Here is a 23,057-nt window from a genome sequence, read left to right as displayed (position 1 = left end):
GAGGTCTACATTTAATATATCAAAACAATATTTAGCTGAGGTATAAGAGTATAACTCAACACTGAATAAAAATTCAAATAAATGTAGTATTTCATTTGTTTCCCATAAGCTGCATAACACTAGAAAAATAAACATTGACCAAATAGTGTGAAATAGAAGGCATTTTGCAAATAACTCTCTAGAAATCTTTTTTTTTTTTTTTTTTGGTCAAAAATATTACAGAAAGAAAACAAGCACCTAAGAATCTGATTTAACTTATTTCTCAATTCTTTGGTAATATATAATGACTTTTTAGTACTGGAATATATTTTTTCAAAAGTCACACCTATTTACTCCTATTTATGATCATATGAGCACCGAAGAATTGATGCTTTTGAACTGTGGTGTTGGAGAAGACTCTTGAGGGTCCCTTGGACTGCAAGGAGATCCAACCAGTCCATTCTGAAGGAGATCAGCCCTGGGATTTCTTTGGAAGGAATGATGCTAAAGCTGAAACTCCAGTACTTTGGCCACCTCATGTGAAGAGTTGACTCATTGGAAAAGGCTCTGATGCTGGGAGGGATTGGGGGCAGGAAGAGAAGGGGATGACAGAGGATGAGATGGCTGGATGGTATCACTGATTCGATGGACGTGAGTCTGAGTGAACTCCGGGAGTTGGTAATGGACAGGGAGGCCTGGTGTGCTGCGATTCATGGGGTCGAAAAGACACGACTGAGCGACTGAACTGAACTGAACTGATGATATTTTGTCACCATTTGAAGGCTACTTCTGAGTTAGAAAACACATATTTTAATATTATGTCCAGTAAGTTAAAAGCTCATATATTATTCTTAGAAATCAAAGATTAGTGATAACACGACTTTGTAAATAGCCTGATTTTGCATCTTTGTTTTAATCACTTGTTCTCAACCGTGCTTCATTTCTTTCAGAAAAATGACAAATTTTGACAGCAAATTTGTAAATGTGTATCCTTAAATTAGTATCTTGTTTGAAAAGATTGTATTCAATTTATTTCCTCACTGGACTAATGCCCTACCTGTGGATTAACAACCCTATTGTAACAATCCTAGACAAGTGATATTGGTTAATAATACTTTTCATCGCTGAGGAGTTATGAGAAAAAAAAAATCCTTAAAAGTATATATATTTTTTTACCTTGGTATTTGACTTTTTAATGAAACCAGTGCGAGTCATCATCTATATTGGCCCAAAAAGGCCTTTGTTCTTTAGGGTGGAATATTATTTGTCCTGTGTATAGTGCTCAGATGCAGCAGTTCTTTGGTGTGAAAATGAGACAATGTTGAGAAATACACATTTATTTCACATATTAAGAGAGATATTTGGCATGACCCTGTGTTGTTATCTTTATTAAGCAAATTCTGGTTTCTATAAGGGCACATGAGTCTTTAGGTTATCATGAAAAATTGCTCTGAATTTCATGAATTGTGTAATTAATGATTGACAGATTATTTTAGTTGATTTAATTTTGGTTGAAGAAAAACTAAATTAAAAATTTACTCAAGTTTTCTAGATTCTCATTTCTAGAATTTATTTTCCATCTCAGTGTCCAGAGTTAGAGAAATGATTAATCAAAGTTATAAATTAAAGAAAGAATTCACATAATTTATGGAATATATATTATTAATATGCTTTGCATTAAACAATGCCACAAAAATAATCTAGAACTGCACTTAAATAAGTATATTTAAGTTTAAATCTTAACATTTAAGCTTTAATTTGGAGTAGACAAAATCATCCTTGTGGTGTATTTGTCTATGATTTACCGAGAAATCTTAGGCTCCAAAATCACTGCAGATGGTGACTGTAGCCATGAAATTAAAAGATGCTTGCTCCTTTTAGAAGAAAAGCTATGACCAACATAGTATATTAAAAAGCAGAGACATCATTTGCTGACAAAAGTCCATATAGTCAAAGCTATGTTTTTTCTAGTAGTCAGGTATGGATGTGAGAGTTTGAGCACTGAAGAATTGATTCTTTTTAATTATGGTGCTGGAGAAGATTCTTGAGAGTCCCTTGGACAGCAAGGAGATCAAACCAGTTAGTCCTAAGGGAAATCAACACAGAATATTCACTGGAAGGACTGATGCTGAAGCTAAAGCTCCAATACTTTGACCACCTGATGTGAAGAGTTGACTCACTGGAAAAGATCCTGATGCTGGGAAAGATTGAAGGCAAAAGGAGAAGGGGACAACAGAGGATGAGATGGTTGGATGGCATCACTGACTCAATGGACGTGAGTTTGAGCAAGCTCCAGGAGATGATAAAGGACAGGGAAGCCTGGTGTGCTGCAGTCCCTGGGGTTGCAGTAATTAACCTCCAATTAAAATGAATAAATTTATACTAAAAAAAAAGAGTCGGACCTGACTTTGCGACTGAACAACAACAATAACACTGTCACTGCTAGCAAAGAGCTTTTCTTTTTTAAGAGTGGGTCTTGACCTATAAAGGATAAGCATTACAGTTCCTAAGTTAGTATTTAAAAACAAAGATTGAAGTAAATGCAGTGATTTCTAAAACTTTATTGAATTCTAGACCCTCTTCGAGTTTAAATGGAAAAGAAAACCAATCTTATTTTGAGGATAAATGAAAAAATTTCCATTCACATGGCATCAAATGTTTTGACAATAACAGCAATGCAAAGAAGATGTAGTTGTTAATGAAAAAGTATTAGTTTTTACTGTGCAAGCCAATATTAATTTTTTCATTCACACAAGAAATCTTTTTAGTTGCTTAGAACCGTGAACAGGATAGACAAATTCCCTACTTTTGTGGAATTTTTAGTGGGATGAGACAATAAACAAATACATTAAGAACTATTACAATAGACAAGATAGAGTTTCTGGAAAAACTAAAATCAAGTTGTCAGAAAATGTCGTTCTGCAGGGCTTCTATTTAAATAAGACTTAAATGACATGTGGGATATTGAAGGAAAGGGAATTCCCAGCTGAGGACCTAATATGGGAATGCCGTATTCTGGGAACACACTGGAACTGAGCAGAAGAGGATGAGCAGGAGAGGAGAAGTGGCCAGTGAGAAAGGAAAGTCAAGAGAGGAAAATGTCTCTGTAAAGATTTTTCACCTGTGCCAAACGCTTATGAGAAATCTAGTAAGACAAGGATGATCAAGGGACCATTAAATTGGATAGAACGTAGGTTGTTGTTGACCCGACACAGTACAGTTTCAAAGGAATGGGGATAAAGGCCAGTTGGAGTGGGCTGAGGAAAGACAGGAATGGAGAGGAAATGGAGACAACTTCAGTCAACCCTTCTGGAAAGTTTTCTTCTGAAAAGGAGCTGAAAAATATAGCAGGAGCTGGAGGAAGGAATCGAGAACATGTCTGTGCTAGTGGGAGTAATTAAGTCCAGAAGGATAAAGCGATGAAAAGCAGGAATATTCCAGGAAGAGGGTCCTGGAATAGCAAAGCACGGGCTGGAGAGCTTGTGCCCAAGTGGTGACTTTGGTGGAAGCTGGCACGCTCCTCTCTTACAAAGGAAGGCACGAGAATTCAGGTGCGCCGAGGGTGCGCTGCACCCTGGGGTGGAGACTGGCGGTTTGAGGAGACAGGAAAATCATGACACGGGCTCATCGCGAAGAGTGGGAAGTGAGCATCTATTAAAGTATTAAGGTAACCAAGCAGTACTGAAGACCCAGTAAGGATACATGATCATGAATTTAAACTGGAATCAGTAGACAGAAAGCACATGCTTTTCTGCAGACTTGTTCTGCGGCCAGTGTGGAGTAAGAGCTAGTGGGACAACCAGGGTTAGAGTTCTCTGGGGGAAAGTGAACTGGAAGAAAAAGAGGGCAAGAGAGTTAACTTTTGAAAAGTTAATGGACCTAGAGACTGTCATACAGAGTGAAGTAAGTCAGAAAGAAAAAAAAAACCAAGTACCATATATTAAGTCACATATGTGAAATCTAGAAAAATGGTACAGATGGACATATTTGCAGGGAAGGAATAGAGATGCAGATATAGAAAACAGATGTGTGGACCCAGGAGGTGGCGGGGTGGTGGGATGAACGGGGAGATTGGGATTGGCATATATACGGCTAATGGGAAGCTGCTGGTGCTCTGTGATGGGTGGGATGGGGTGGTAGGTGGAAGGGAGGTCCAAGAGGGAAGAGATATAGGTATTATACATATAGCTAATTCACTTTGTTGTACAGCAGCAACTAACACAACCCTGTGAAGCAACAATACCCCAATAAAAAAGCACATAGATATAGGATGATATAGTTGAATAAGGAATAAAGAAAAGTGAGAGAGATCATGAAGAATGAACAAGAGTAAAGACTGATGATTTAGAGAACTTGGTGTGATCAAAGCACAGCCGGAGTAGGGATGAGAGAATGTGAAGGGGAGTCAGGTTTAACAATCGGATATAAAACTCAGGGACAGTACAGTAGTCAGTGATACCAAGGTCCAGGGTCTACCTGTGGGGGTGGGTGGTGTTAGAAGATAGGGGGAAAGGACACTGAAGGTGAGGAGGGGCAAGGCCATGTGAGCAATGAGTTTTTCTCAAGGATCTTGAAGACATCAATAAAGATAATAGCTTGAGGAGCAGAAAAGATGACAGATTCACATACTGACATCTTCTGTGAACAAAGGAAGGTACCAAGAGGTCTGCAGATGGCAGCCACAAGACAGGTGAGATAGTCTGACGTGAACTGCAAAGATGACTGAAGGCTTCCGGAGGGACACGTACAGAGAGGACAGGGACACCCACCTCACTACCGAAGCCCAAGGGTTATCTGTGCGTGCAGACGTGCTAACTTGCTTCAGTCGTGTCTGACTCTTTGCGACCCTAAGGACAGTAGCCTGCCAGGCTCCTCTGTCCACGGGGACTCTCCAGGCAAGAATTTACTGGAGTGGGTTGCCATTCCCTCCTTCAGAGGATCTTCCCGACCCAGGGACTGAACCCTCGTCTCTCTTGTCTCCTGCTTTGGCAGGTGGGTTCTTTACCACTACCTCCACCTGGGAAGCCCCAGGGTTATCAGTATTAATGACTAAGTTATTCTCTTTGTATCTAAATAAGTGATATCATGTGGACACTATAATATCTGTTCCCCCAACAGCTATAGCTAGAAAGGGATAGGATTGATTAGAGTTTAACACTCATGTTTCATTTTCATTATATTACATAAAGACATTTAACTTCACCCATTCTCAGAGGTACTCTAGAGAATAACTAGCTGTTCAACACACAAGTGTTTGAAATTATAGTATATTCAACTCCATTATTCATTTTAAGATTTGCTTGTATGAAACTTTGACATTGTAGGGAGGTATGAAGAATTGTGAAGCAATTACTAGAAAATACTAGACTAGGAAGAAGTTACATTCCCATAGATTACATTGCATATTTATAATTTCCTTTTCCCTCTCAAATTGTGAACATAACAATTTAACACTAAAGAATGAACATTCTCTTTGGCTGTGTGAAGCTAATAATGCAAAATTATCATTATATCTGGGGTAAAATTTATAGGAACAACTTAAAATACACACTTCTCTTAAGCCAAATGTATTGGCTCTGTTGATACCCTATGATATATCCATTTCTATCTGTTCTTTTGAAATAATGTATCTCACAAGGAGGATAAGCAGAAAACATATTATACAACACAACTGTTTCTTCCTGTTGCGTTCGTGATTACCTGAGGCACAGATGACATATGATCCAAACCAGTGACATATGTCTGGGCCTGACAGAGGACATTTTTCATCTTCTGAGTCCAGGTTACATCTTCAGCAGCAGGTGTTATGAATCTAAGTGAGGTGAAACAAGCTTCTAAATTCACTTCTCAGGTTCAGCATACTTCCAGAGTGTTTCAAGGGACCAGAAATCAAAGGAAGATTTTTGTCTTTCTATTCTAAACCATGGAAGTCTAGCTTACTGCCAGACTTGATAAGCTTGGATAATTCATTTTATTTTTGTAAAAATTATTTATATTATTATATTTATGGGTCTTCGTTGCTGTGTGTAGGCTTTCTCTAGTTGGGGCGAGCGTGGGCTGCTCATTGTTGCAGTGTGCTGGCTGCTCACTGCTGAGGCTTTTCTCATCATGGATCACAGGCTCTAAGCGTACAGGCTTAGCTGCTCATGGCATGTGGGATCTTCCAGGACCAGGCATCGAACCTGTGTCCCCTGCACTGGCCGGTGGATTCTCAACCACTGATCCGGCAGGGAAGTCCCTCATTTTATTTTATGTGGTGCTTCTTCTTTTGGTCAGAGGCCAGTTACCTGGCTCACCTTTCCTGTCCTTTGCCCCAACCCTTTCCTCTGCACATCTTTGATCCTGTTGGATCACAGAGGTGTGGGAGCAATTCCTCCACCCCAAATGATTGTTCATACCTCCTCCCCTTTCCTGGTGCTTGGACTTGCTTAGCATCTAGAGCCTCTGGAGCATTTCAACACATTCTTCAATGTGCAGGGAAAGCACTGCCCTCCTTATGAAGCCTTTCCAATCCACTGCTGCCCCCTCTCTCCCAGTCAGTCATCCCTTTGTCCTTCTTTCATGCACATTTGAAGATACATCAGTTACTGTTAGTGGCCACAAAACACATTGTCCAAACCAGGGCATTTTTGAGACAAAGGCAGTCCATTGTTAATAATTATGCTGGGACACCAGGCGTAAACTATGACTGCCTTGGCTAGCCAAGATGTGTGATCAGCGTAATTACCTTATGTATGGCATTGCGTGGTGGAATCATGCTTTTCCTGCATTGTTTGTGAGGGCAAGCTTGTTTTGTACCTCGTGTCACTGAAGTTTAAATACTTTGTGGATATCTATTGCCTTGCTATCATCTTTCTTCTAACAAAGGTGTCTTTAGGGAATCACCAAGCCACATTCTTTGCAGTCTTCTAATTTGGGCCATGCTGTTTGGATGGTGATGAACCTCCCCGCTTTGCCCCATGTGGATAAGGACATGACTTAAGTTCGATGGGTCAAAGTGACACAGGTCACTGGCCAGCCCCCTTCTGTCAGTGATTGGTTCAGATCTGCACATGGTGGTCTAATTCGAGGCAATCTTAGGGGTTTTGTTCCTACTGTGAAGGGGAAAGTCAACTTTCACTTTAGTTGTTATACTGTGAGCCAGCCTGGGGACCATCAGCTCTAAGGAGAGCTACTCATGAGAATGCAGGGAACATGGAAGAAAACAGAACCAAGAATGGATCTCCCCCCCGCCCCCGCTCAAACCATTGGAGCGTTAGTCTCCAGTATTGACTGAAGCTGGCTTTGTTTACTCTGCACTTTTGAGTTACATGAACCCATAAACTCCCTTTTCTCTAAAGTCAGTTAAGCTGTGTTTCTTTGCAGGAAAAAAAACCAAAACATTTTTTCTTGACTGATGCCTGGATCATTGGAGGCACTCTAAGTATTCAGTGAATGAGTTGAATAAACGGAGTCGGGGTTCCTTGTAGGCGGTCTCAGGACTGGGAACGACCAGAGGTAACCTCCCACCTGTAGCTTCCAGGAGCCTAGAGTCGGGTGACCTGTCTTGCAGGAGTGCTGTCCTAGCAGTGCTTCCTTTAAGGAGGAGCTCAAGGTAGTAAACAAAGGCTCTCACTTTTGTTTATTTCTTTATTTTTCTACTTTATAGGCGCTTTTTTTTTTTTTTGCCATTGGTGACTCAATAGTACTTTGGGGACAGCCAGTGGTTAAGAACTTGTTGGCCAATGCAGGAGATGTGAGAGACGTGGGTTCGATCTCTGGGATGGGCAGATCCTTTGGTGGAGAGCATGGCAACCGACTCCAGTATTCTTGCTGGAGAATCCCCATGGACAGAGGAGCCTGGTGGGCTACATGGGGTCACAAAGAGCCAGACATGACTAAAGTGACTTAACACTCATGCACAGTGAGGTAAAATGAGGTGTTACCTCTAGCTATTGCTTATAAAGGTAACTAACTCAAGGTCTGAAGTACAACCTCAAGATAAAAACCATCTTCTCCCAGATACATTAGGAGTTGGGGATTAAAACATGTACACCACTCTATATAAAATAGGTAAACAAGGACCTACTGTGTAGCACAGGGAACTGTAATCAATTTCTTATAATAACCTATAAAGGAAAAGAGTCTAAAAAAGTGTATATATATATAAAACTGAATCAGTTTGCTGTACACTCGAAACTAACACAAGATTATAAATTAACTATACTTCAATTAAAAAAATCTTCTCCCCAATAATTCTTCTACCCCTTCTTTTACCAAGACAAAGGAACTTTATCCAGGCACATACACTTTAGACAGCCAGTTTGGTCTCAGTGGTTCCTGCATTGCAGGTGGATTCTTTACCACTGAGTCACTGGGGAGAATATCTATTAGGAACTTTATTTGGGGGACCCTTGGATAAAAATTCACCTTTACTCCTTTGAATGAAGCACTAAAGAGTGTTAACATTAGTATACAAAATGATAGGTTAATATCATCTCACCAACCATCAGTTATTAACCAACTTGGCTCTAATGACCCACGTAGGTGGCAAGAGCTCTTACCAGTGATGACCGTGACATGAGAGCTCTGGGGCTACACTCCAGAGGCCCAAAGGACACCCTGTCCCTTCTCCTCTGTGACTTTGCCAGGTGGCTCATATTACTTCATGGGGGTGCTGCTGCTGCTCAGTCGCTTCAGTCGTGTCCGACTCTGTGCGACCCCATAGACAGCAGCCCACCAGGGTCCCCCATCCCTGGGATTCTCCAGGCAAGAACACTGGAGTGGGTTGCTATTTGTTTCTCCAATGTATGAAAGTGAAAAGTGAAAGTGAAGTCACTCAGTTGTGTCTGACTCTTAGCGACCCCATGGACTGCAGCCTACTAGGCTCCTCCGTCCATGGGATTTTCCAGGCAAGAGTACTGGAGTGGGGTGCCATTGCCTTCAATGACTTCATGGGGGTATTGATCTTAAATGCTTCCAAATCTATTCTTCACAGAGTTTAGTCATTTTTAGCGTCATAATTTAGAGCATATTTTCCCCTAACTTAAATTTCTTCACTAGATTTTCATTCTCTCAGAATAAAATCCAAGCTCCTTGGCATATTCTATAATGTCCTGCCTGCCTGGTACTACCATATGCAAATTGTGTCAGTCAGATTCTTCCTCAATGAACTCTTGGCCAGTCTTCATCTAACATCTCAAAAGTGCTGTATCCATCCCAGTCTCAGGGCCTTTTGCACCTGCTATTCCTTCTGCCTGGAAGTTTGTTTCTTGTCCTTCCTCCAACTACCACCCTCCACTTTTTCTTGCTTTAAAGCTCTTATTGATTTGGTAATTGTACTTTCATGGGCTTGCTTATTTAATATCTCTCCTCCCTAGAGTGTGGGCTTCCCAGGCGGCGCTAGTGGTAAAGAATCTGTCTGCCAGTGCAGGAGATGCCAGAGATGTGAGTTCAATCCCTGGGTCAGAAAGATCCCCTGGAGTAAGAAATAGCAACTCAATTCAGTATTCTTGCCTGGGAAATTCCATGGACAGAAGAGCCTGGTGGGCTACCGTCCATGGGGTCACAAAGAGTTGGACACAACCATTCGTGCACCCATACATCAAACACACTAGAGTGTAAGCTCTGGGAAGACAGGTGGGGATCTGATCTGTTTTTTTTAATTACTCTGTTCACTGGCACATAGAAGGTACTCAATAGATATTTGTTGAAATATAATAAAGCCATATGATGGCATACATTTCATATACTTAGGTCAGGAACACCTTCCCCATTCTAAGTGACCCACAAGAGTGCTGTCCTTCATACTCTAGTCCTAGGTACATACATGCCTCTCAAAGACTTTTAAACAATAACCCGGTGTACGAGACAGCAAAAGAGACACTGATGTATAGAACAGTCTTATGGACTCTGTGGGAGAGGGAGAGGGTGGGAAGATTTGGGAGAATGGCAATGAAACATGTAAAATATCATGTAGGAAACGAGTTGCCAGTCCAGATTCGATGCATGATGCTGGATGCTTGGGGCTGGTGCACTGGGACGGCCCAGAGGGATGGTATGGGGAGGGAGGAGGGAGGAGGGTTCGGGATGGGGAACACATGTATACCTGTGGCGGATTCATTTTGATATTTGGCAAAACTAATACAATTATGTAAAGTTTAAAAATAAAATAAAATTAGAGGAAAAAAAAAATAAAAAAAAAAAAAATCATAAATATTAGAGTGAAAAGATACACTGGAGATATTAGTTCAAAAATGGAAAACTCAGGTTTATACAGCTGAGGGACTCACCTTGGGAGGGGCCTCTTCTTCACGCCTCCACGTTCTTTGAAAAGGGAATTTTTCCTAAGCACTCCTGCCTTCTTACTTCCCCTTGGAGGTCGAGCGAGTTGATTGGAGTGAGTTGGAGAGGAGCTAGGTGTGTGGGTTCAGCCGTCAGCCCCTCTTGAGCTGGGGCTCTGTCAAAGGGCGTGTGCCTTCTGCTCATCCTCCCCTCAAGCTTGCGGGATTAGGCTTTGCTGTGGGAGGCCCGCAGCTGGCTAGTTGGGCTTCTGACTGGGTATCGTGAGGCAGGGTTGTCTAATTCAGGTTCCATATTTTCAGGGCCATGGTGCCTACACATGTCTATCTTTTCTTAGTTTTTTGGCTGTGCGGGGTCTTTGTTGCTGTGCGGGCTTGTCTCTACTTGTGGAGAGTGGGGGCTACCCTCTGGTTGCGGTTCACAGGCTTCTCATTTTGGTGGCATCTCTCCTGGCAGATCACGGGCTCTAGGACACGTGGGTTGAGTAGTTGTGGCTTGTGGGCTCTAGAGCACAGGCTCAGTGGTTGTGGATGAGCTCAGTTGCCCCTCAGCATGTGGGATCTTCCTGGACCAGGGATGGAACCTGTGACTCCCGCATTGGCAGGCAGATTCTTTACCACTGAGCCACCAGGGCAGCCCTGTCTTTCATTAGTTTAAAAGGAAATAGTTTTCTGATTCCTCTTCCTGTTTGACTTGGCTTGTAAGTGGGTGAGCTTCGGCCCCTTGTATCTCAACACCAAAGCTCCACAGTTGGTCGGGGTTAGGGACTAGAATTCCAGCCTCCCCAGGATCCAGCTCTGATTTCCAGGGTCAAGTGCACACCTCCGTCAGCATCACCCCAACTACCTTCCCAGATACCCTGGAACTGCCTCTCCTACGGTCAGCACCCCAACCCGGGGCTGCAAGGGGCAAGACTGTCCTCGGATCCGTGCTTTTCCTCCACCAATTTTGGTTAAAGTCATATTTATAATAGTTTCACCATGAGGCTAGTGAAATAAATGTTTATAGAACCAACATTATAGAAAAATTGGGTAATGATCAGGTTAAAATAAATATAAATATCTCATTATGAGTTACTCTGGTTATAAATACGTTGTTTATTATCATGTTCATTTTTACTTTTCCCCCAATTATTTTGTCAGTTCTCTAATTCTGCATTTTATTTTAGATTGTTTCATGCAGCCTCTTGAAAGCTATCATTTCACTGACATTTATCTGGATATGAGGTCAGGATATTAACCCTCTTGTGGCTGATGCATATTTCAGTTAATCTTGACTAAGAAGACACTATAGTCTGTTTTATTATTACTATAACATTAATATTTTTAATATAATATTTCTAATGAACCAACAGGTGAAACTTTTGCATGTTTAAATGGAGTATAAAAAAATTGTTGGGTGTAATTATGACCTTACTTGTCGAAACAAATACCTTCCCTAATCATACCATTAAAAAGGGGAAGAGAAAATCACTTATGAAGAAAAATCAAAAGAAACACGTCTTCATTGAGAATCCTTAACCACTCTCTATTGTTGCAACTTAAAAAGCAAAAGAAATAATAATAATATAAATAAAATAAAACTTGACAAACAAAAAATGCTTTCTCCTATGTAGTCATGCTCTTTTTCTCTAGTGGCTCAAAGGGTTAAAGCCATTTCACATTGTACCTTTGGAGAAGCAATAGAGCAATGGATGGTTTTCACTGAAGTGTTCCTTCCTTTTCAGTTAGAAGACTGTCTAAACCTTTTTCTGTGTCAAGGTGGTATATGTCCTTCTCAGTTTGGAGGCTGTGTGCTATGTTTTGGAGACTCAACTGCCTTCAGTATAGTTAGATCTAGAGCTTTGATTTCTCGTATTTTTGTTTCTTCCTACTATCAATCAGCCAATAATTATCCACAAAAAATACCCTCTGAATGTAGAAATATGCTAGATCTTAAAGAAACCAGAAAAAAGTTTTCTGTTTTTAGTTCATACTAGCTCAAAGCTTATCATTGGGTTGGAACAGACAGATGTGTCTTGCTGTTCCTTTTTAAAAAAATTAATTCTTTATTTTAATTGGAGGATAATTACTTTACAATATTATAATGGTTTTTGCCATACATTTATATGACTCAGCCACAATCCCAAACCCCCCTCCCACCTCCCTCTCCACTCTATCCCTCTGGTTTTGTTCCAGAGCCCTGGCTTTGGGTGCCCTGCTACATGCATTGGACTTTCCCTGGTCATTCTTTTTGTTTATTTTAAAGCAACAATACTACTCCCTTACTTACACTAACTCCAGTTAATGCCATTGCCTGTATTGGTTGGGAGTTTCGGCTAAGCTGCTGAGAGAGACTTCAAGACACAGGGGCTTGAACCTGATAGAAGTTTATTTCTCTCTCCCACAGTTGTCAGGAAGTGGATGATCCAGGTTGGTATAGTGATTCTGTCCCATGAAACCATTCATCAACTTGAATTTCTTTCATCCTGTGTTTCCACCATCCTCAAGGGCAGTTTCCTCATTTTCATGGTCAAAGACTGGTCAATGCATACATGTGTCTCAGCCTTCAGAAACTAGACATTAATTGATGACACGCACCTTCATTTTGTGTAAGTATAATATACACTGCAGTATTTACTAGTATCCAATTCTTTTCTGTTGATAGGCACATGGAAGATTACAATTCTTCATTCGTGTGATTAGGCACAGCCATGTGACTAGTGTTGACCAGAGGGACAGGAGCTAGTGTAGCATGAGTTACCTACCTGCCAAGATTTCCATTGATGGGCTTGATTCTCCAGCCCCTGCTCCCCTTGCCAGGATGACCAAAACACATGTTGATGGGCAGATGTGACAGGACCCTGTGGGGTACCTTTCTCAAGTTTACGATTAACTTTTTTATTTGAACCTGTATTCCTTTTCTTGTTCAAAATCTGTTTTCCTCGAGATTGAGGAGAATCAAAGAATCAAAGATTGAGCAGAGAAGGCTTCCCTGGTGGCTCAGAGGGTAAAGCATCTGCCTGCAATGTGGGAGACCTGGGTTTGATCCCTGGGTTGGGAATGTCCATTGGAGGGACATGCCTTGGAGGAGGGCATGGCAACCCACTTCAGTATTCTTTCCTGGAAAATCCCATGGACAGAGGAGCCGGGCAGGCTACAGTCCATGGGGTCACAAAGAGTCAGACAAGACTGAGCTACTAAGTACAGAGTAGGACCTTATGGGGCCTTCCTGAGACAGGCCTTCCCCCATCTCCTCTGCTTTAGCTCCTCTCAAAGTACCTAGATACTAGTATTTGATGCAAATTTCTTGAACTGTTTTGCAGATATGAAAACCCCCCACCAAATAGAAGAAGTTCTTGAAGACTATAAGCACATACCCCAGGTCTCCTGGAGCCTAAGGACTGATGATGTAAATCCCTGGGACACCACCCTGCTGCCTCACCATCGGTCAGTCAGAGAACTGTGCACAGCCGACCACGTAGCCTGCAACCTATGCCCTTCAACTGCCCTTTAAAAATGCTTTGCTGAAACTCTTTGGGGAGCTCTAGACTTTTCAAGGCATGAGCCACCATGTCTCCTTGCATGGCCTTGTGATAAACCTTTCTCTGCCCCAAATTCTGACGTTCAATTTGGCCTCACTGTTAACAATCTGATATGGAAACCTGCAGGAATCCTGAGTGAATGTGAAAAAGCCCCTGGGCTTGCAACAGACTTTTGTGAGCAAGAAATAACCTTGTGCTGTTTATTCCACAGCATAAAGTATCCCCCTCTGATTTTAAAGCAGATGCTGTGGACGCTGTATCCATGATTTCTGCTCACATGTTATGGATGAGAACATTGTTGCACGGATAGTCCTAGTTCAAGGGCCAGCAGGGCTGTGTATACTCCATCACTATGGAAACAGAGAGGGCAGGTAGTTGGGGCAGTCGGCACCTCACTTGCTTGGAATGTTCTCCCACGCCTTGCTCTGTCCATAGCCTGCATCCTTCAAAGCACAGCCTTCTGCAGACTCCTCAACATTCTGCTTTCTCTCTCCTCTGAATTCAGATTGCTCTGTTTATAACCTTTTATTATGTGTCATTCATTTTAAAAGGTATAGAGGGACTTCCCTGGTGGTCCAGTGGTTAGGACTCTGCATTTCCAATGCAGGGGGCACAGATTGATCCCTGGTCAGGGCACTAGCCTTGGGGCATGGACAAAAAGTATATATACATATATACGTATATGCTGCAGCTGCTGCTGCTAAGTGGCTTCAGTCGTGTCCGACTCTGTGTGACCCCATAGACGGCAGCCCACCAGGCTCCCCCGTCCCTGGGATTCTCCAGGCAAGAACACTGGAGTGGGTTGCCATTTCCTTCTCCAATGCATGAAAGTGAAAGGTGAAAGTGAAGTTGCTCAGTCATGTATGACTCTTTGCGACCCCATGGACTGCAGCCTACCAGGCTCCTCCATCCATGGGATTTTCCATATTTTGACTTTTATATATATAAAAGTCAAAGGTTTTGGACTACTTACCCACATCCAGGCATTGTGCTGGGTGTGTCCTGAAGATGTAATCTCTAACTTCCAGACTTGAAGTTTCCCTTGCCTAGCATGGTGCCCTCCCCAAATGACAAGGCTAATAAATACCCTTTGGTTTTTTTTTTAATAATTTAAAAAAATTTTTGGCTGTGCCACGTCTTCATTGCTGTGCAGGCTTTTCTCTAGTTGCAGCAAGTGGAGCCTCTCTCTTGTTGTGGAGCCTGGACTCTAGGGTGCCCAGCCTTCAGTAGTTGTGGTTCCTGGGCCCTAGAGCACAGCCTCAATAGTTGTGGTGCATGGGCTTAGTTGCTTCGAGGAATGTGGGATCCTCCTGGATCAGATAGAATCCATGTCTCCTGCTTTGGCAGGTGATTCTCTACCACTGAGCCACCAGGGAAGCTCTTCTTTGGCTGAGTATATGAAGAGTCAGCAGTATGATGGCAAAGGAGTGTATGTTCAGTGGCAGTGCCCTACTGGCAGACCTGGAGAAGGAAGGAAAATCCCGAGGTAGACTTCAGGGTTCGTGAAGACAGGGATCAAGTCTGTCTTGGATCCTACCTTATCTCCCTCCAGTGCCAATCACTGGGCCTGGCACAAACCATGTGCTTAATACGTCTTTGTTGTTTCCCTGGGGAATATGAGGTAAGTCTGATGGGTGTCTACAAGAATCTTGGGACACAAGATTGGACCAGTACATAGCGTGGGACCACACTTTGAGTAGTTGGTCATGGATTTTTGGGTCTTCATGTGCTAGAAAATAAGAAGCATCAGCTGTTTTGCTTTTTTTTTTAAAGGGAGCCGCAGAAAGATTAAACTGGTTTGCTAAGTGAGTTTAGATATAAATATTAAATTTTAAAAAATGAGTAAATTGGGATTACAGTGATAAAAATCTAGGCTGGGATGGCAATGGTAGACCTCAATACAAAAGGGCAGATCTGATGCATATTTCAAAGGGAGGATCAACAGGAATTGGTGATGGAGAATTTAAAGGTTAAAGAAAGAAAGGAAGGGATGTCCCTGGCTGGCCAGTTTAAGACTTTGCCTTCCAATCAATGCAGGGGGTGCAGGTTTGATCTCTGACTGGGAGGCTAGAATCCCACTTGTCTTGTGGCAAAAAAACAAAACATAAAACAGAAATATTATTGTAACAAATTAAATAAAGACTTTGAAAATGGTCCATATAAAAGAAATCTTTAAAAAAAAGAAAAAATTGATTGAAAAGGGCATTTGAGGTTTCCAGCCTAGAATTCCGAAATAAGCACTGTATCTTTAGAGGTAAATGTTACAAAAGACACCTGTGATGAGTTTAATTTGAGGCCCTGTTGAATCTGCCCTGGGGGAGGAACTCTACAGGAGAATGTGGAGCAGGCAGCTGAGGCCTGGAGAGCAGGTGTTGTCGGTAATGAAGATGCAGCCTGGGGAGCCACATTCTGTGAAAGACCCAAACAGACCTCTGCTCAGCTTTGATCTTTTCCAGCATATGTTATGGTAAGCAGGACAAGTCCTCAATACACTGTCAAGTGGGCCTTGCCCTCCCATGCACTCTTCTGCTAATGAATCTCCTGGACTGTCTGTAAGGACTAATGTATAATAAGGGACAGGAAGATGCCAGAGTATCCAAAGGAAGGGCAGGGCAGAGGATAACTGGAGGGCTAAAGAGGGCTTCCCTGGTGGCTCAGTGGTAAAGAATCTTCCTGCCAATGCAGGAGACCCTAGAGACAAGAGTTCGATCCCTGGGTTGGGAAGATTCTTTGGATTATGAAATGGCAACCCACTCCAGTGTTCTTGCCTGGAAAAATTCCATGGATAGAAGAGCCTGGAGGGCTACAGTCCCTGCGGTCACAAAGAGTCAGACACAACGGAGCTATGGAGCACAGACAGAGAGTGTCAGAAGGAATGCATCCCTGAAAGAATGGCATGGTTGCCACTGCAGAGGTCTAGAGAAGAGGCACATAGGCAACTTCTAAAGAGCTATAGAGATAAAAGATGTGTGCATCTACCTGTGTATATATAGTCAAATGCAAATGTATTCAGAAGAGATCAGCAAAAGTATCTCCGCCCACCCACCCTGCCCTTCAGCTGTGTTTCAAACCATCTACCTATTCCTCCATTTATTCAATAAGGACTTAGTACCATTTACATGCCTGACACTGTGGATGTGGAAAAAAACAGGCAGACGTGGTCTCTGTCCTTACAGACCTATATATTAAAAGTGATACAGATGACAAATACATACAAATTAATTAATTCACTAAAATCGTGGTAAGTGAAAAGGAGAGAGCTATGTGCTCTTAATTCTATCAACCTTGCCTGAGAGTAAGAGGGAAGATAAAGCCCTGCAGAAGCAGGAGGCACTCTGAGTCAGATCACTGGGAAGACTGGTGGTCTGGAGCCCTGACCATGGACGCACAGAGCCATAGCCACCCCGCACACCACCTGTGGTCCTGGCACTGAGACCAAAAGGCAGTCTTGACGAGAGCAGAGGTCTGCCTTCAGCTTCGAAGGCTTGGAAATACTCACCAGCATTCTCCTCACTTGCTTCCAGTTTTAATCTGTAAGTCTGTCTTTGGGTTCAAGAAATGAAACAGAGGGACATGAGGGTGGTGAAAAAGTGGGCGATCAAGAAGAGACAGTAACAGGGGAGGCTTTGGGTGAGAGCAAAAGGAGTACAGATGTGTAAATTGTTTTAAGTTTAATTTCTGTTTTCTCCTTTTCTAACCTTTGGATCATAAATTTGTTGGGTTATTGAGTCTGGACTGGTATTGCTGGCTGGGAGCACTAAAGATCCTAGCTCCACAGACTCTGAAGTGTCTGAAGCCAGTGTGCCCAGAGACCCTGTTCTCCCCAAGTTACAGCTGTGGGACTATCTTGTTGGCTAAGTCCTTCTGCCAGGGGATCTTATCCCCAGGGACCAAGCCCATTGCCATGTATCCGTTAGGTTAGGGGTCACTGTCTGCCTTGGATTTGCTCTCACCTTTACTCCCCCAAACAATGGCCAAACTGCTGTTGGAGCTATCAGGACATCTGACACTGATCTTCAGAGGGGAGGATGTTGGGCGTGAAGCAGGCAGGTGTTGGAGGATTTTAGGAGAAACAGATGTCCTCTGGATGTCTCATCTTTTAGGCATGTCTTTGTAAGAAAAGAGATGGTCTGGGGAGGAAGAGTGTTTCCGTTCTTAGCGATGTTGGAGGGTATGTGTGGATATGAGAAAGTCAGACTTTTTGGAATACATATCAGAGAACCTGATCTCAAACTTGTCTGAGTTAATACATATATATCATGAAGTGAAAACTTTTATAAGGAATCTGGGAGAGCTTTGAGTAAATATAATACATAATATAGTTACTACAGTGACAGAGGATGAGATGGTTGGATGGCATCACTGACTCAAAGGACATGAGTTTGAGCAAACTCCAGGAGATAGTGAAGAACAGGGAAGCTTGGAGTTCTGCAGTCCACAGGGTCAAAAAGAGTCCGACGCAACTGAGTGACTGAACAACAACAATAATAGTTACTAAATTATTGTTAAGGATTTAAAAAGAGTAGAATCTTGATTATTCAATATAAAAATTGATATCCATTTAAACAAATTTATTATCATTTCTGCCTATTTATAATTTATTTAGAAAACCTCTATGTATAGCTTGCAATGTAAAGGCAATTTTTTTTTTTACAAAATTTGTAAGGTGTAGTTTTTCAGTTCAACAGCGTACAATGTAGTGGAGGTGATGAAAAATATGTATACTGGTAGCTAAAATAAGAATGATTTAAATGAAGTGATGAGAGATTTCAGAGAATTGGTTTGAGCCTCAGGTGACTGGGGAAAATATCTTGCTGGAGGCAGCATTTAAACTAGGATTTGTACTATGGACACATTTCAGCACAGGCCAGCTGGCGTTCCAGGTAGAAGGAATTTGTGTTAAAATTACAGAGCTGCAATAAACCAACACTAAGCAACTCAGTTTGGCAAAAAAAAAAAAAAAAAACACAGAATAAAACAGGAAGCAACCCGATAAGGTCTCGGGTCCCTGGGTGAGGCTCAGGAGTGTGGACGTCAGGGAGAAAGCCTGGCATCCTTTCGAGCCACAGAGCTGAATGATGTAGTGGTGTGTTATGAAGGTCACACTGATAACAGGCTGGGGTAACTCTCCAGGAGGACAGAAATGAAGGGGGAAAGCAAGGAAATAAGGTTTCTGTTTGTGGCAGTGATTTAGGATAGGGCAGACTTAATGGCTTCCCTGGTGGCTCAGTGGTAAAGAATCTGCCTGCAATGCAGGAGACATGGGTTTTATCCCTGGGTTGGGAAGATCGCCTGAAGAAGGAAATGGCAACCTACTCCAGTATTCTTACCTGGAGAATTCCATGGACAGAGGAGCCTGTTGGGCTATAGTCCATGGGGTCGCAAAGAGTTGGATACCATTGAGTGACTAAACCACGATGACAGACTTAATGGAGGGGCTTCCCTGGTGGCTCAGACAGTTAATAACCTGCCTGCAATGCAGGAAACCCGGGTTTGATCCCTGGGTGGGGAAGATCCCCTGGAGAAGGAAAGGCTACTTACTCCAGGATTCTTGCCTGGAGAATTTCATAGATAGAGGAGTCTGGAGGGCTACAGTCCATGGGTTTGCAGAGTTGGACACAACTGAGCAAGTAACACTTTTACGAGACTTAACAAGTAAGTAATCCAAAGGGAAGGGCAGTTCAGAGAGGAAATTTAAAGATAACAATGAGATGAAGTCTCAAATCATTGAAAGAAATGTCAAGACCATAAATAAAAGGGTTGATCATCCCACTCCTGCCTACCCTGTGACCTCAAATAGGGAAAAAGTGGTGTGAGGGGGTACAGATAAGGGTCCTAACAGCTGAGAGCAAGGAGAGCAAGGATTTCCTAGCATTGGTCCATGACTTATGAGTCACCTGCCAAATACAGGAGAGGCATGAATAAGAAGGTGTAATCCTGACCTAGCTTCCACATAAACCCGAGGAGCTCAGTCAGATGTGACTCAGCCTTAGGAACAAAGAGATTCCAATCCATAAAAAAAACTCCTTAGCTTCTTACCCTCTCAAGGAAGAGGACCTCCTGTTAAAAGGAAAAACCTGGCAAATGTGCTATATAATGGTCTCAGTAATTTAGCAAGTCTCAGTTTAAGAAAAACTGTCACAGACACTACAGATTTCTACCCATCTATCCTTCCCCATTTCCACAGGGATGTTGTAAGGATATAGAAAACAATATACTACATGTAAAAAAGTTACTTTTCTATAAAAAATTGCTATGTAGGATATTATAGATCTATAAAAAGTACTACATGGATATTACAATATATCAGAAATTTGGAATTATTTTGTTTTGTTCTTCTCAATTTACATTTAAGTTTCTTGCAAAAAGAATGTAAAGGAGTTTGCTTATGGTTTATCATTTTTAAGAGCTTTCTGTACATGTTGTTGAGGGGAGTAATAGGAAAGAAAATACTTTAAACCAAGCTCAGCGTTCTGGTAATAGTAGTGTCGGCCAAACAGACACTCGACACTGTTGAGGGACCCACGACCACAGCACTAGACCGTGAGGCCACATGGGGCTTGTCCAGGGGCTAAATTACAGTCCCTGCCTCCTGAGACACTACTATGCCTGGAAAATTTACCTACTGAAGTGGTTCATATTAAGGACATGTTCCTACTCAAGGCTTTGAGAAAGAGGCTTCTGGTTACTTTAAGTATTCACTCATCTAGTAGCCACGGGCTGATACTGCATGCTCCCAGTTCTGCCATTTGAAGAAAAATATGAGAATTGGAAATAGATCATTTTAAAAATAATGAGTATTGCTACTAGCTCCATCACATCCTCATATAACTTGTTAGTTAGCATACTTGGGAAAAAGAACAAAAGTATGTTTATCTTAGGGGCAGCATTTGCTCTCTTTGGACATATTTAAATGCTTTTGTTGTTGTTCAGGGTTACAGACCGGTAGACTTGTTTTCTTTTTTCTTGACTTGGTAACATTTATTCAATATTCTTTGAAATTAGAAAGAATCAGAAGAAGCACGTATCAATCAAATACAGCCACAAAAATGTCCTGGATATAAATAAAGATGCACTATGAGATATGCTCACTACTGAAGGAATTGGTACGCTCTTAACAGTTACTACCTCTTAGCAAGGAACAACTCCAACATAAATTTAATTTACTCACAATTCAAAAACCTTGACTGGTAGAGGAAAATACAGATTCAATTCGATCACAATTTGCCTCACTAGACCCTGTCATCATGTATGTTTTCAAGGCCTAGCTTGATGACTGTTACACAAACAACAGGAAAACAAACTCAAGAGAATGTTTGACTTGTTTTCTGATTGTCAGCACTCTTGAGTTACATTCACTAGTTTCTAATGACATTAATAAGACTTCCTAAAGCTCTTGTCTGAATAGTGGTGGCTTAGTCACTAAGTCATGTCTGACCCTGTGACCCCATAGACTGTAGCCCGCCAGGCTTCTCTGTCCATGGGATTTGCCAGGTAAGAATACACAAGTGGGTTGCGATTTCCTTTTCCAGGGGATCTTCACGACCCAGGGCTCAAACTCAGGTCCCCCACATTGCAGGCAGAATCTTCTGTATTGCAGATGGATTCTTTACCAACTGAGCCAGCAGGGAAGCCTTTATTAATACCATGATGAGGGCACTTCATAGCTTCCCTCCTCAATCTGCCACTAGGGCATTTGAGTGCTTATTCTACTTCCTTTGTGGCTCAGAATCTGCCACAATGGAGGAGATGTGGGTTCGATCCCTGGGTCAGGAAGATCCCCTGGAGGAGGGATGGCAACCCACTTCAGTATTCTTGCTTGGAGAATTCCATATACACAGGAGCCTGGTGGGCTACAGTCCATGGGTTCACAAAGAATTGGACATGCCTGAGTGACTAACACTTTTGACTTTTCTCTACCCTACTCCAGGTTACTGTAATAAGTCTCTATATTCATTTTCTCATAACAATTTTATGAGGCAGTTAACAGTACCTCTAAGTTACAAAGTTAAAAACATGTATACTTCTTTGTAAGATAAAAGCTAATGAAACATACCCACAAATAGAAATTTATTTATTTCTCAGTAACAGAACTCAGTTCTTAAGCGTCATTTCTGTTGATGACAGAAAACTTAATCTTGCCACACAGAAGCAAGTTCATGTATTTCTGATTTTACTTAGTGCTTCCTGGTTAACTGGTCACTCTATGATTCTCTTTCTTTCATTTCTGCAAGTATCCATGGGGAAAAGATGAGTTCTAGGAAGTATGTATATTACCCTTGCATTGGAGGATAGATGATTAGTCCTATGGTCATTAGATCTGTCCAGCCTGGTTTATAGTGGGACATACAGTCTTCAGTGGTTTTCAGCTGTCTACATCTTCGGCAGTAAGGTACCAGTTCCCCTTTCAGTTAATTTTTGTGTGTTGGGTCTATTCAGGTTATTTGGTGTCATGATTGCTCCAACCCTAAGGTTTCACAAGGTCCATAGGACAACTCATGGACAAAAGAACTTTAGCTTCTCTCTCACACCATTCTGTGATGCTTCCCTCTGGTGGTCCATCTACATACCCCTCTTAGACACTGCTATTCTACAACATCAGCACCAAGTTTGACTGCGGTTTCTCTAAGAGGTTTTCAGTTCCCCTGGGAAGTAAGTTATCATTTCCCTTTACGCTCATTACCCTTCAGTCTGTCCAGTTTCTATCACCACATGCCCCACCACACCCAAAGCATATGCCCAATGAGAAAGTGAGCAAGTGCCCACTTAGGCAAACTTATCTGAATACTTCTGTCATCGTGTATGTTTTCAAGGCTTAAAATATATATATATATTTTTTTCTTTCTCTTGCTGGTAGAATTCTATCTTATTTCAGGAATTACGACACTCTCCAGATCTTTCTTCTGAAAAGGCCTAGAAACAATGACCAATTCTATAGCAGTGAAATTCTTATAGAGTCCAGATTGTAGTCTTGAAATATCATCTTTCATTAAGAGACACCAAGACTTCCTGGAGAAAGGGCTAATTCCAGATCTGGGGCAGGAAATATACATAATGAGCCTGGAAAGTCTTGTTACACCAGATGGCAAGGAAATCATCAAAGGACACTAGAATCATGTCAAAAGGACTCAGGAGTCAACTTAGGAAGCTCTCACTGGCCAAAGATAGGATAATTTGAGTTTCAATAAAAATATGAATGGCAATTGATTGGAACCCATCAAATATGTTCAGTACTATAAACTCATCTTAATAGTTAAAATATAATTGATCTTTT

The 23,057-nt window shown here is 41.9% G+C and overlaps 1 long non-coding RNA gene across 1 annotated transcript; it reads left to right on the top strand.

The window, feature by feature from the left end:
- Positions 1 to 11,562: 11,562 nt before the first annotated feature.
- LOC147349218 (uncharacterized) lies at positions 11,563 to 14,024 on the top strand. Its single transcript, XR_015149700.1, has 2 exons — positions 11,563 to 12,671; positions 13,565 to 14,024. It is a non-coding gene; the product is annotated as an uncharacterized LOC147349218 (long non-coding RNA).
- Positions 14,025 to 23,057: the final 9,033 nt, after the last annotated feature.

Source organism: Bos grunniens, chromosome 21 (assembly GCF_055505025.1).
Source record: "Bos grunniens cultivar Pamir isolate PY7600 chromosome 21, Bosgru_T2T1.0, whole genome shotgun sequence".
Taxonomy (NCBI): domain Eukaryota; kingdom Metazoa; phylum Chordata; class Mammalia; order Artiodactyla; family Bovidae; genus Bos; species Bos grunniens.
Note: the sequence above shows the minus strand (reverse complement) of the source record. Positions and strands in the feature narration are given on the sequence as shown.